The sequence below is a fragment of the Lactuca serriola genome, chromosome 3, assembly GCF_051521515.1.
Source record: "Lactuca serriola cultivar US96UC23 chromosome 3, Lser_US96UC23_V15, whole genome shotgun sequence".
Taxonomy (NCBI): domain Eukaryota; kingdom Viridiplantae; phylum Streptophyta; class Magnoliopsida; order Asterales; family Asteraceae; genus Lactuca; species Lactuca serriola.
This window is the reverse complement of record NC_136410.1, coordinates 156,122,811-156,133,917: the sequence shown is the minus strand read 5'-3', so window position 1 is coordinate 156,133,917 and position 11,107 is coordinate 156,122,811.

Genomic DNA, 11,107 nt, shown 5'->3' with positions numbered 1-11,107 from the left:
GAGGTAAAGTAATGACCACATATTCTAAGTCTATGATCTCTAAGTTATATATAACTTTAGAGTATCCACTTAGTGATTATAGACCTATTATTAAGGATCTATTTATTTTTCACATAAGTTATGATTTTACAAAATACTCCTATAGTATTTTAAATGTTATGTTTGGTTCTTAGTAACTGTCTTGTATAGGTAGTTTTTAGGCTTGTTGCTCACTACGACCATGCCCCGGCATACAATAGTCACACCTCGGATAAATATAGTTGATCAGGCTATATTCATCCCAAGTCTGATTGCATATCTCAAGGTCTAATCGTAGTGTCCAACTCGTCGTTTTACTTTTGTGTCTTCCTTAGATGTGACACTATACCAGTATGCATGTATGTACTGATACTTTTAACAAGAAACTATCTATTTCTAAAAGTATAACTGTTTTGAAAATTTTAAATCAGAGACTTTAGTCCCAATGAATTTATATTTTGTATATCCTATGTGGTTCGGTATACTTAGTTCACTATAAATAATGCTCTGATACCAATCTGTCACACCCCTAAACAAAGGATGGCAGAAACATCCGGGGTTGGCGGACTTCATGTATAGTATCACAACAACGAGTATAATAGTGATCAAAGTAAATACAACCAATCATAAATATAATCAGAAAAGAATTTCATGGTTTCAAGTGTTACATATTTCAATGGTGGATTACAACATGATATAAAACTAGTTGTTCAACGCCATAGCGTACCATCCTCAAAAGCTTGTGATTTCCTGATTTCGTTGATTCCCTGAGAATACAAGTAGTTTTGAAAAAGTGTCAAAAATTAAGTTGGTGAGTTCATAAGCTTTTTAGATGAACAGTTTGGAAACCGATCTTTATAATGAGTTGTGTGTTACCAAGAAAAATCCAATATTTCCCTTATAAGAGTGATGTGTAGTCTTAAATACCAAGACCGAAATGTACAAGTAATATCCATACCTATTGATATAAAAGGTGATTTTAAATTGACATAAAACCCTTTTTTATTTGAGAAAGTCCCCGTAAACCTTATGTGTTGTCAACTCCCTATGTGAATCGTTATAACAATACTATGACTAATGAACCTGCCACAACGTTTCTCAGGCGTCGAAAAAGATAATGACACTTGTCACCTCAGGCTTGCCAGTCTAGCTGTTGCATGCAGCTCAGGTGTGGGTTTGTCAGACCCAATATAGATCTATACACAACTATCACGTTCTCTCTACAAGAGACTTTGGTTATAACTACCAGGAATTTTAACATGTACTCTAGGAGTACTAAGAAGAATGTCTCACAATTTACGTTAACAAGTTTACGTGTAGTGTGTGTGAGTGTAAAACCTTTTTCCATGGGAATAAAACCTTCCGAAATGTGTTTGTTGTTTTAATGGAAACACATTTATAATGTATATGAAACATAAACTATACTTACCATAGTTTATCATAAATGTTTGTAATGTATACGAAACATAAACTATACCTATTATAGCTTATCAAAAACGTTTTGTAATGGTAGAAATCCTTTTTACATATGATGTAAACCTCTGTAATGAGGTAAAAGGCATGTAATATAACCAACATGTATTTATATATGATAATACACACCTTGCTCAACAAGTTACAAGGTGTAAATGAGTTAATAACAATTTGCTAGTTTTATCCTTTTTATTCCTATTCTTGGAATAATTATAAAAAATTCATACAGAGTCGAAAACTGATTCCGTAAATTCTAAAAGCTTATAAATTTTGTCTAGTTTGTTCATAATTTTTCTCATGATTTTTAGGAGTCTAGAACTGGTGTGAAAATGTTCATATTCACAGACTGGTCCGAAATCGTAGCTACAGTGATAGGCGGTTTATTAAAAATCACCATAAATTGTAGAAAAATCGTATTGAGATGGGCGAGTAGTAATTTTAAAGGTATAAACCTGAACTATTTCAAGCTAATACAGTTTTTTTTTTAAATTAAACTGTTTAGGTTGACCAAAACAGTCCGTGAATGAAGTTAAATTTTTCTGATGAAAGCTGTTGGATGAGTTTAGTTGTGTTCTTGGTGTTTTAACTTGTATTCCCCCCCCCCCCCCCCTTAAAACTTAATAAAAACATGAAACGATAGGGGTATGAACTCACCTTGAGTGATTTCAGTAGATAGATGATGGAGAAAATAAGTGTTCAACTCAAGAACACTTGGGAGATGCTTGAAGATTTGAAGATCTAACAACAAATATGACGATATTTGTGTAAGTAATCTATGATTTGGATGAAGGTTAGTAGAATATCTAAGTGTAGGAGGAAGATACTTACCAAATGTGGAGGAAAAACCCAAGACCACCCTTTGAATCTAGAATTTTTAGAGAGAGAAAGTAGAAGAAAGGTGTTTGTTCTTCTTGAGAAAGAGTGAATAAAGTGAGAGGAGAGAGAAAGGTATCTCCAGCTTTTGTTCAAGATTATGGCTGAAAAAAGTGTGGAAAAAGGACAATGAATGACTAGGTAGGAGTGAATAGTGATTAGGGGTTGTACTATGAAGGTCAGAGGAGGTTGCTTGTGTCTTTCTCCAAAGGATAAGTCAACACTCCACCTAAATATCTCACCAAATAGATTCTATTCTAAGGCAATGATTTTCCTCAAAGTATGATTAAAATATGAATATTTAGGGTTTTATATATCCAAATACTAGTTTTGGTGAAAATCCCACGTTAAAATAATTAAAATCGAGCTTAAAATGGAGTCGTGGTCAAAAACCGGGCAAAATGCAAAAATCCGAAATTGGGGCCGAAGGTCGCGAAGGCTCGGTCTTAGCAGCACTAGAACCGAAGGTAGAAGAGGAACCGAGAGTAGGGTTCGGCTGCGTAGGGTCGCCTCTCGGGCCGAATGTGGGAAGGGGAGAGCCGAAGGTCAGGTCTCAGTTCAGAATTGTCAGGCGACCGAAATAGACCGAACCCTCAGTCCATTTTGGCTGAGAGGGTTTCGGTTCTGATGCAAGGTTTTGGCTCCTAAGAAGGTTCGGTTCCTTAAGACTGTTTTTCGCGTACACTTCCATTTTCGAGCTGTTTTCATCAAATTCGAGGGTCGGGATGCCTCGAGTGATTATAAAAATTTGAGAGAGATTTTGAGAGAGATTTGGGAGAGATTTCACATACTTAGAGAGAATTCTCATACAAAGAGTGATCTGGGGGAGATTTCACATACTTGGATAGATTTCTCAATTAGAGAGAGATTTGGGAGAGATTTCACATACTTGGAGAGATTTCTCATTCAGAGAGAGATTTGGGAGACATTTCACATACTTGGAGAGATTTCTCATTTAGAGAGAGATTTAGGAGAGATTTCTCATTCAAAGAGAGAGATTTGGGAGAGATTTCACATACTTGCAGATATTTCTCATACAGAGAGAGATTTGGGAGATATTTCACATACTTAGAGAGATTTGGGAGAGATTTCACATGGAGAGATAGAGTGAAAAAGATCGAGAGAGACTTCGTTTGCGACCTTTTTAAGTGTTTAGCTTCGTAACTCAAGGTTTCTACATCCCGTTAAGTCTCGATATGTTTGTTATATGCCCACAAGGGTTAAGGAATAAGGTTTTATCGAATAGATTCATCACTTGCCCTGATTAGGGTTTAGAATTTCCGAACACGTGAAAACTCTAAGTGATACTTTGTATTAAGATTGCGAGTAGTACAATATGAATCATATTGGAAACCCTAATATACGAGGGTTAAATGAATTAATCGGTTTGACTTTTTGACTTTATTTGACTTTGACTTGACCAGAAATTGACAATTGTCACAAGTAAAGAGAAACTACCATATAAAGGTTATAATAAGCATGTTACAACATAAAACCTTTTTATTGGACTATTTTTGTCAAATAAACAAAAGTTGTCATTTTCGGCTTTTACAAGGCTCAAAAGTTCAAAAGTATTAGAATAGAGGTTTTATGAACATTATGCTTTCCAAAGGACTAAAAATGTAAATTGTAGCCTATTGGGCTAAAATTTTGGGCTTTTTGGCCAATAGGTCCAAATTGCGAAAACTATGGTTTTTAAGGGGCTGAAATGGTATATATCTCAAAACAGTGGGTAGAAAAGTAAATAAATCTCTTTTGCGGGTTAAATTGACCTTATTTGCCAAAAAGGATTAAAAATGTAAAGTTTTTTGATTTTGGGTCAAATTTGTAAAAGTTGCGAAAAGTTTGGATATTAAATGAAAATCTTTTTACTAAAGGGGCTGAAACTGCCAAAAAGTAAACATTGGGTTGAAAACATTATTTAAATAAGTATCTGGGCCAAAATGTCAAGAAAAATAGTTTAAGGACCTAAAATGTCATTTTTTTATAAAAAAGGACTAAAATTGTCATTTTTATTAAAGAATGGCTGAATAGGTCAAACCAATATTTTTGAGCAATTATTTTATTATTAAGATATTGGGTCAAAAAATACCAAATTATAACTTACAAATTTAGAATGAAAAATATACATATATTTAAATATTGTTATAAAACAATCGACAAACTTCGTGCCTTCGCGATTTAACAGTTGTTAAATCGGACTTTCCGACATTTATACTATACCTAAAACAAGTAAATATTCAAATTGTTGGGCTTGAATGATTCTAATCATGCTTATTGGGCCTTCAAGACCCATTAACATGACTTTTGGGCCTAATAATAATAATACATGTTTATTGGGCCTCCTGTGAGCCAATTACATGCTTAAGGGACCCTCAATGGCATTTACATGTTGTTAGGCCTCAGTGGCCCACTAGCATTGCTAGAATGGTCCAAATAAATCATATGCGAAGTAGGACAACGCGCCCTTCGTATACTCGACAGCCTTAGATAACATACGCAATTAGTGGGACCTCGTGGTCCCCTTCTCCTCGTCTGTTAGGCTTACCTTCTATTTAAGTAAACAAAAATCAGGTCATTAATCAAGGGTAATCAAGTTCATTTGGATTAAGTGAGTAATAACGGGCGACACCATTAAGTGTCGTTCCTAGTCTGTAGTTATAATCAAAGTCTCCTGGAGGGAGAGCGAGAGTTTATGTATAGAATGATTTCGTGAGTGGGGATGAGTACCTCAAGTGCATTCTTACAATTTATATTCACATATATAAATTCCGCACATTGCTGCACTACTCTTAGTGTTTCTTCTAAACACTCCTGAGATGAAGTTACAAAAATGGGTAGAAGTAGGTTTTGTATGAATGTTAAGTTTACCCATCCTAGTTACTATCCTTGCCCAAACACACTTAGCTAAGGGGTTTTGATGGGATCCAGTGCATTAGTGTTGGTATGACCGCACCCTATAAGTCTACGAAGAAGGCACCTTTCAACCAATATGGCTAAAGGTGAGACGATAATGAGTCGTCAGAAAAGACAATGCCTCGTGAGTTATCTAACTAAGTTTATCTTAGTTCTAAGTGTATTGTATTCCGATTCTTATGGGGCTCTCAAAGCAATTCCTAATAAAGTCCACATATAATAAACCCATGGAATCTAGTAGTTTCTGTATCCAAGTGAAACCTTGAAATTTGATCCAAGCTAGGTCCTTCTTACGACCATTTGATGTTTGCTTAGTGGTATGATTAACACTTAATAGACCTTCGAGTCTGATGGGCCTGCCGTAAGCCCATTTTGTTATTATGATTCTAGAAATTTTGGTTTCAGAGAAAATTTTGACCTCCATGCAGGTCTACACCAGATCATTGTAAGGAAAAGTTTTGGCAGCAAATAAATCCCCCGATTAGTATAACCACTTAAATCATAGGGTTGAGTTTACACATAGAATAGAATAGCACAAACACATACTCATGAACCTAATCTACAAGTCCTTGTGAGTAATATGAACTCTGCTCACGATAATACATCCTCGGTGGTGCTTGAAACAAAGTCAACATGTCCTGTAGTTCTACTGACTTACGCTCGGCTGCGACCACTCTCTCTTCGAGTGTCGAGTGTCTATCATGACGCTCTCTTGCCTTCGCCCGAGTGGTGACAAGGTCCTTAATGAGTTGGTCTCTGAAATAGTAGTTTCTTTCTAAGTCTCGAGTTTGTGAGATGGTAGCGTCTGTAGTACCACACAATTCTTGGACTTGATTCGCAGTCTCCCTGTTTTGATCCCCGATGTTCGCGATCATCCGGGTCTTCGCCGGGAGGTCTCTATCGGTCGGTCCCCCGTGGTTGAGGTCATAGCAGCCTTGTTGGTCTCCAAATGATGATCGCTATCGTTATCGTCGACTACAACCCTCGATCACGGTTGCTAAATGGGGCACAGGTCTGATGTAGTCGAAATAGTTCGCAGGAACCCTGGCTATGTACGGACGGTTGATCACCTCCAGTTCCTCTTTGCGTTCTTCTCCTAACCATCCACCATTTCCCTGGTTGGGAAAGTAGGGGTCGCCTGGTAAGTAGAATCTTGCCATGATGTACGTGCGAGAATAGGAGGGGTAGGAAGCATATATTAGTCGTATTCTTAGAAATACTTATAGGGGGTTGATCCTCATTAGTTACTTCTATAATGACATAGTGCATACTAATTACATATAACAAGATATGATAGACCTTCGAATAAGTGATCCTATCCTAGGTCCACATCCAAACAAGGAAAAGGAGGTAAGGTAATGACCACATATTCTAAGTCTATAATCTCTAAGTTATATATAACTTTAGAGTATCCACTTAGTGATTATAGACCTATTATTAAGGATCTATTTAGTTTTCACATAAGTTATGATTTTACAAAATACTCCTATAGTATTTTAAATGTTATGTTTGGTTCTTAGTAACTGTCTTGTATGGGTAGTTTTTAGGCTTGTTGCTCACTACGACCATCCCCCGGCATACAATAGTCACACCTCGAATAAATATTGTTGATCATGCTATATTCATCCCAAGTCTGATTACATATCTAAAGGTCTACTCGTAGTGTCCAACTCCTCGTTTTACTTTTGTGTCTTCCTTAGATGTGACACTATACAGGTATGCATGTATTTACTGATACTTTTAACAAGAAACTATCTATTTCTAAAAGTATAACTGTTTTGAAAATATTAAATCAGAGACTTTAGTCCCAATGCATTTATAGTTTGTATATCTTATGTGGTTCGATATACTTAGTTCACTATAAATAATGCTCTGATACCAATCTGTCACACCCCCAAACAAAGGATGGCGGAAACGTCCGGGGTTGGCGGACTTCATGTATAGTATCACAACAACGAGTATAATAGTGCTCAAAGTAAATACAACCAATCATAAATATAATCAGAACAGAATTTCATGGTTTCAAGTGTTACATCTTTCAATGGTGGATTACAACATGATATAAAACTAGTTGTTCAACGCCATAGTGTACCATCCTCAAAAGCTTGTGATTTCCTGATTTCGTTGATTCCCTGAGAATACAAGTAGTTTTGAAAAAGTGTCAAAAATTAAGTTGGTGAGTTCATAAGCTTTTTAGATGAACAGTTTGGAAACCGATCTTTATAATGAGTTGTGTGTTACCAAGAAAAATCCAATATTTCCCTTATAAGAGTGATGTGTAGTCTTAAATACCAAGACCAAAATGTACAAGTAATATCCATACCTATTGATATAAAAGGTGATTTTAAATTGACATAAAACCCTTTTTGATTTGAGAAAGTCCCCGTAAACCTTATGTGTTGTTAACTCCCTATGTGAGTCGTTATAACCATACTATGACTAATGAACCTGCCACGACGTTTCTCAGGCGTCGAAAAAGATAATGACACTTGTCACCTCAGGCTTGCCAGTCTAGCAGCTGCATGCAGCTCAGGTGTGGGTTTGTCAGACCCAATATAGATCTATACACAACTATCACGTTCTCTCTACAAGAGACTTTGGTTATAACTACCAGGAATTTTAACCTGTACTCTAGGAGTACTAAGAAGAATGTCTCACAATTTACGTTAACAAGTTTACGTGTAGTGTGTGTGAGTGTAAAACCTTTTTCCATGGGAATAAAACCTTCCGAAATGTGTTTGTTGTTTTAATGGAAACACATTTATAATGTATATGAAACATAAACTATACTTACCATAGTTTATCATAAATGTTTGTAATGTATACGAAACATAAACTATACCTATTATAGCTTATCAAAAACGTTTTGTAATGGTAGAAATCCTTTTTACATATGATGTAAACCTCTGTAATGAGGTAAAAGGCATGTAATATAACCAACATGTATTTATATATGATAATACACACCTTGCTCAGCAAGTTACAAGGTGTAAATGAGTTAATAACAATTTGCTAGTTTTATCCTTTTTATTCCTATTCTTGGAATAATTATAGAAAATTCATACAGAGTCGAAAACTGATTCCGTAAATTCTAAAAGTTTAGAAATTTTGTCTAGTTTGTTCATAATTTTTCTCATGATTTTTAGGAGTCTAGAACTGGTGTGAAAATGTTCATATTCACAGACTGGTCCGAAATCGTAGCTACAGTGATAGGCGGTTTATTAAAAATCACCATAAATTGTAGAAAAATCGTATTGAGATGTGCGAGTAGTAATTTTAAAGGTATAAACCTGAACTATTTCAAGCTAATACAGTTTTTTTTTAAAATTAAACTGTTTAGGTTGACCAAAACAGTCCGTGAATGAAGTTAAATTTTTCTGATGAAAGCTGTTGGATGAGTTTAGTTGTGTTCTTGGTGTTTTAACTTGTATTCCCCCCCCCCCCCTTAAAACTTAATAAAAACATGAAACGATAGGGGTATGAACTCACCTTGAGTGATTTCAGTAGATAGATGATGGAGAAAATAAGTGTTCAACTCAAGAACACTTGGGAGATGCTTGAAGATTTGAAGATCTAACAACAAATATGACGATATTTGTGTAAGTAATCTATGATTTGGATGAAGGTTAGTAGAATATCTAAGTGTAGGAGGAAGATACTTACCAAATGTGGAGGAAAAACCCAAGACCACCCTTTGAATCTAGAATTTTTAGAGAGAGAAAGTAGAAGAAAGGTGTTTGTTCTTCTTGAGAAAGAGTGAATAAAGTGAGAGGAGAGAGAAAGGTATTTCCAGCTTTTGTTCAAGATTATGGCTGAAAAAAGTGTGGAAAAAGGACAATGAATGACTAGGTAGGAGTGAATAGTGATTAGGGGTTGTACTATGAAGGTCAGAGGAGGTTGCTTGTGTCTTTCTCCAAAGGATAAGTCAACACTCCACCTAAATATCTCACCAAATAGATTCTATTCTAAGGCAATGATTTTCCTCAAAGTATGATTAAAATATGAATATTTAGGGTTTTATATATCCAAATACTAGTTTTGGTGAAAATCCCACGTTAAAATAATTAAAATCGAGCTTAAAATGGAGTCGTGGTCAAAAACCGGGCAAAATGCAAAAATCCGAAATTGGGGCCGAAGGTCGCGAAGGCTCGGTCTTAGCAGCACTAGAACCGAAGGTAGAAGAGGAACCGAGAGTAGGGTTCGGCTGCGTAGGGTCGCCTCTCGGGCCGAATGTGGGAAGGGGAGAGCCGAAGGTCAGGTCTCAGTTCAGAATTGTCAGGCGACCGAAATAGACCGAACCCTCAGTCCATTTCGGCTGAGAGGGTTTCGGTTCTGATGCAAGGTTTTGGCTCCTAAGAAGGTTCGGTTCCTTAAGACTGTTTTTCGCGTACACTTCCATTTTCGAGCTGTTTTCATCAAATTCGAGGGTCGGGATGCCTCGAGTGATTATAAAAATTTGAGAGAGATTTTGAGAGAGATTTGGGAGAGATTTCACATACTTAGAGAGAATTCTCATACAAAGAGTGATCTGGGGGAGATTTCACATACTTGGATAGATTTCTCAATTAGAGAGAGATTTGGGAGAGATTTCACATACTTGGAGAGATTTCTCATTCAGAGAGAGATTTGGGAGACATTTCACATACTTGGAGAGATTTCTCATTTAGAGAGAGATTTAGGAGAGATTTCTCATTCAAAGAGAGAGATTTGGGAGAGATTTCACATACTTGCAGATATTTCTCATACAGAGAGAGATTTGGGAGATATTTCACATACTTAGAGAGATTTGGGAGAGATTTCACATGGAGAGATAGAGTGAAAAAGATCGAGAGAGACTTCGTTTGCGACCTTTTTAAGTGTTTGGCTTCGTAACTCAAGGTTTCTACATCCCGTTAAGTCTCGATATGTTTGTTATATGCCCACAAGGGTTAAGGAATAAGGTTTTATCGAATAGATTCATCACTTGCCCTGATTAGGGTTTAGAATTTCCGAACACGTGAAAACTCTAAGTGATACTTTGTATTAAGATTGCGAGTAGTACAATATGAATCATATTGGAAACCCTAATATACGAGGGTTAAATGAATTAATCGGTTTGACTTTTTGACTTTATTTGACTTTGACTTGACCAGAAATTGACAATTGTCACAAGTAAAGAGAAACTACCATATAAAGGTTATAATAAGCATGTTACAACATAAAACCTTTTTATTGGACTATTTTTGTCAAATAAACAAAAGTTGTCATTTTCGGCTTTTACAAGGCTCAAAAGTTCAAAAGTATTAGAATAGAGGTTTTATGAACATTATGCTTTCCAAAGGACTAAAAATGTAAATTGTAGCCTATTGGGCTAAAATTTTGGGCTTTTTGGCCAATAGGTCCAAATTGCGAAAACTATGGTTTTTAAGGGGCTGAAATGGTATATATCTCAAAACAGTGGGTAGAAAAGTAAATAAATCTCTTTTGCGGGTTAAATTGACCTTATTTGCCAAAAAGGATTAAAAATGTAAAGTTTTTTGATTTTGGGTCAAATTTGTAAAAGTTGCGAAAAGTTTGGATATTAAATGAAAATCTTTTTACTAAAGGGGCTGAAACTGCCAAAAAGTAAACATTGGGTTGAAAACATTATTTAAATAAGTATCTGGGCCAAAATGTCAAGAAAAATAGTTTAAGGACCTAAAATGTCATTTTTTTATAAAAAAGGACTAAAATTGTCATTTTTATTAAAGAATGGCTGAATAGGTCAAACCAATATTTTTGAGCAATTATTTTATTATTAAGATATTGGGTCAAAAAATACCAAATTATAACTTACAAATTTAGAATG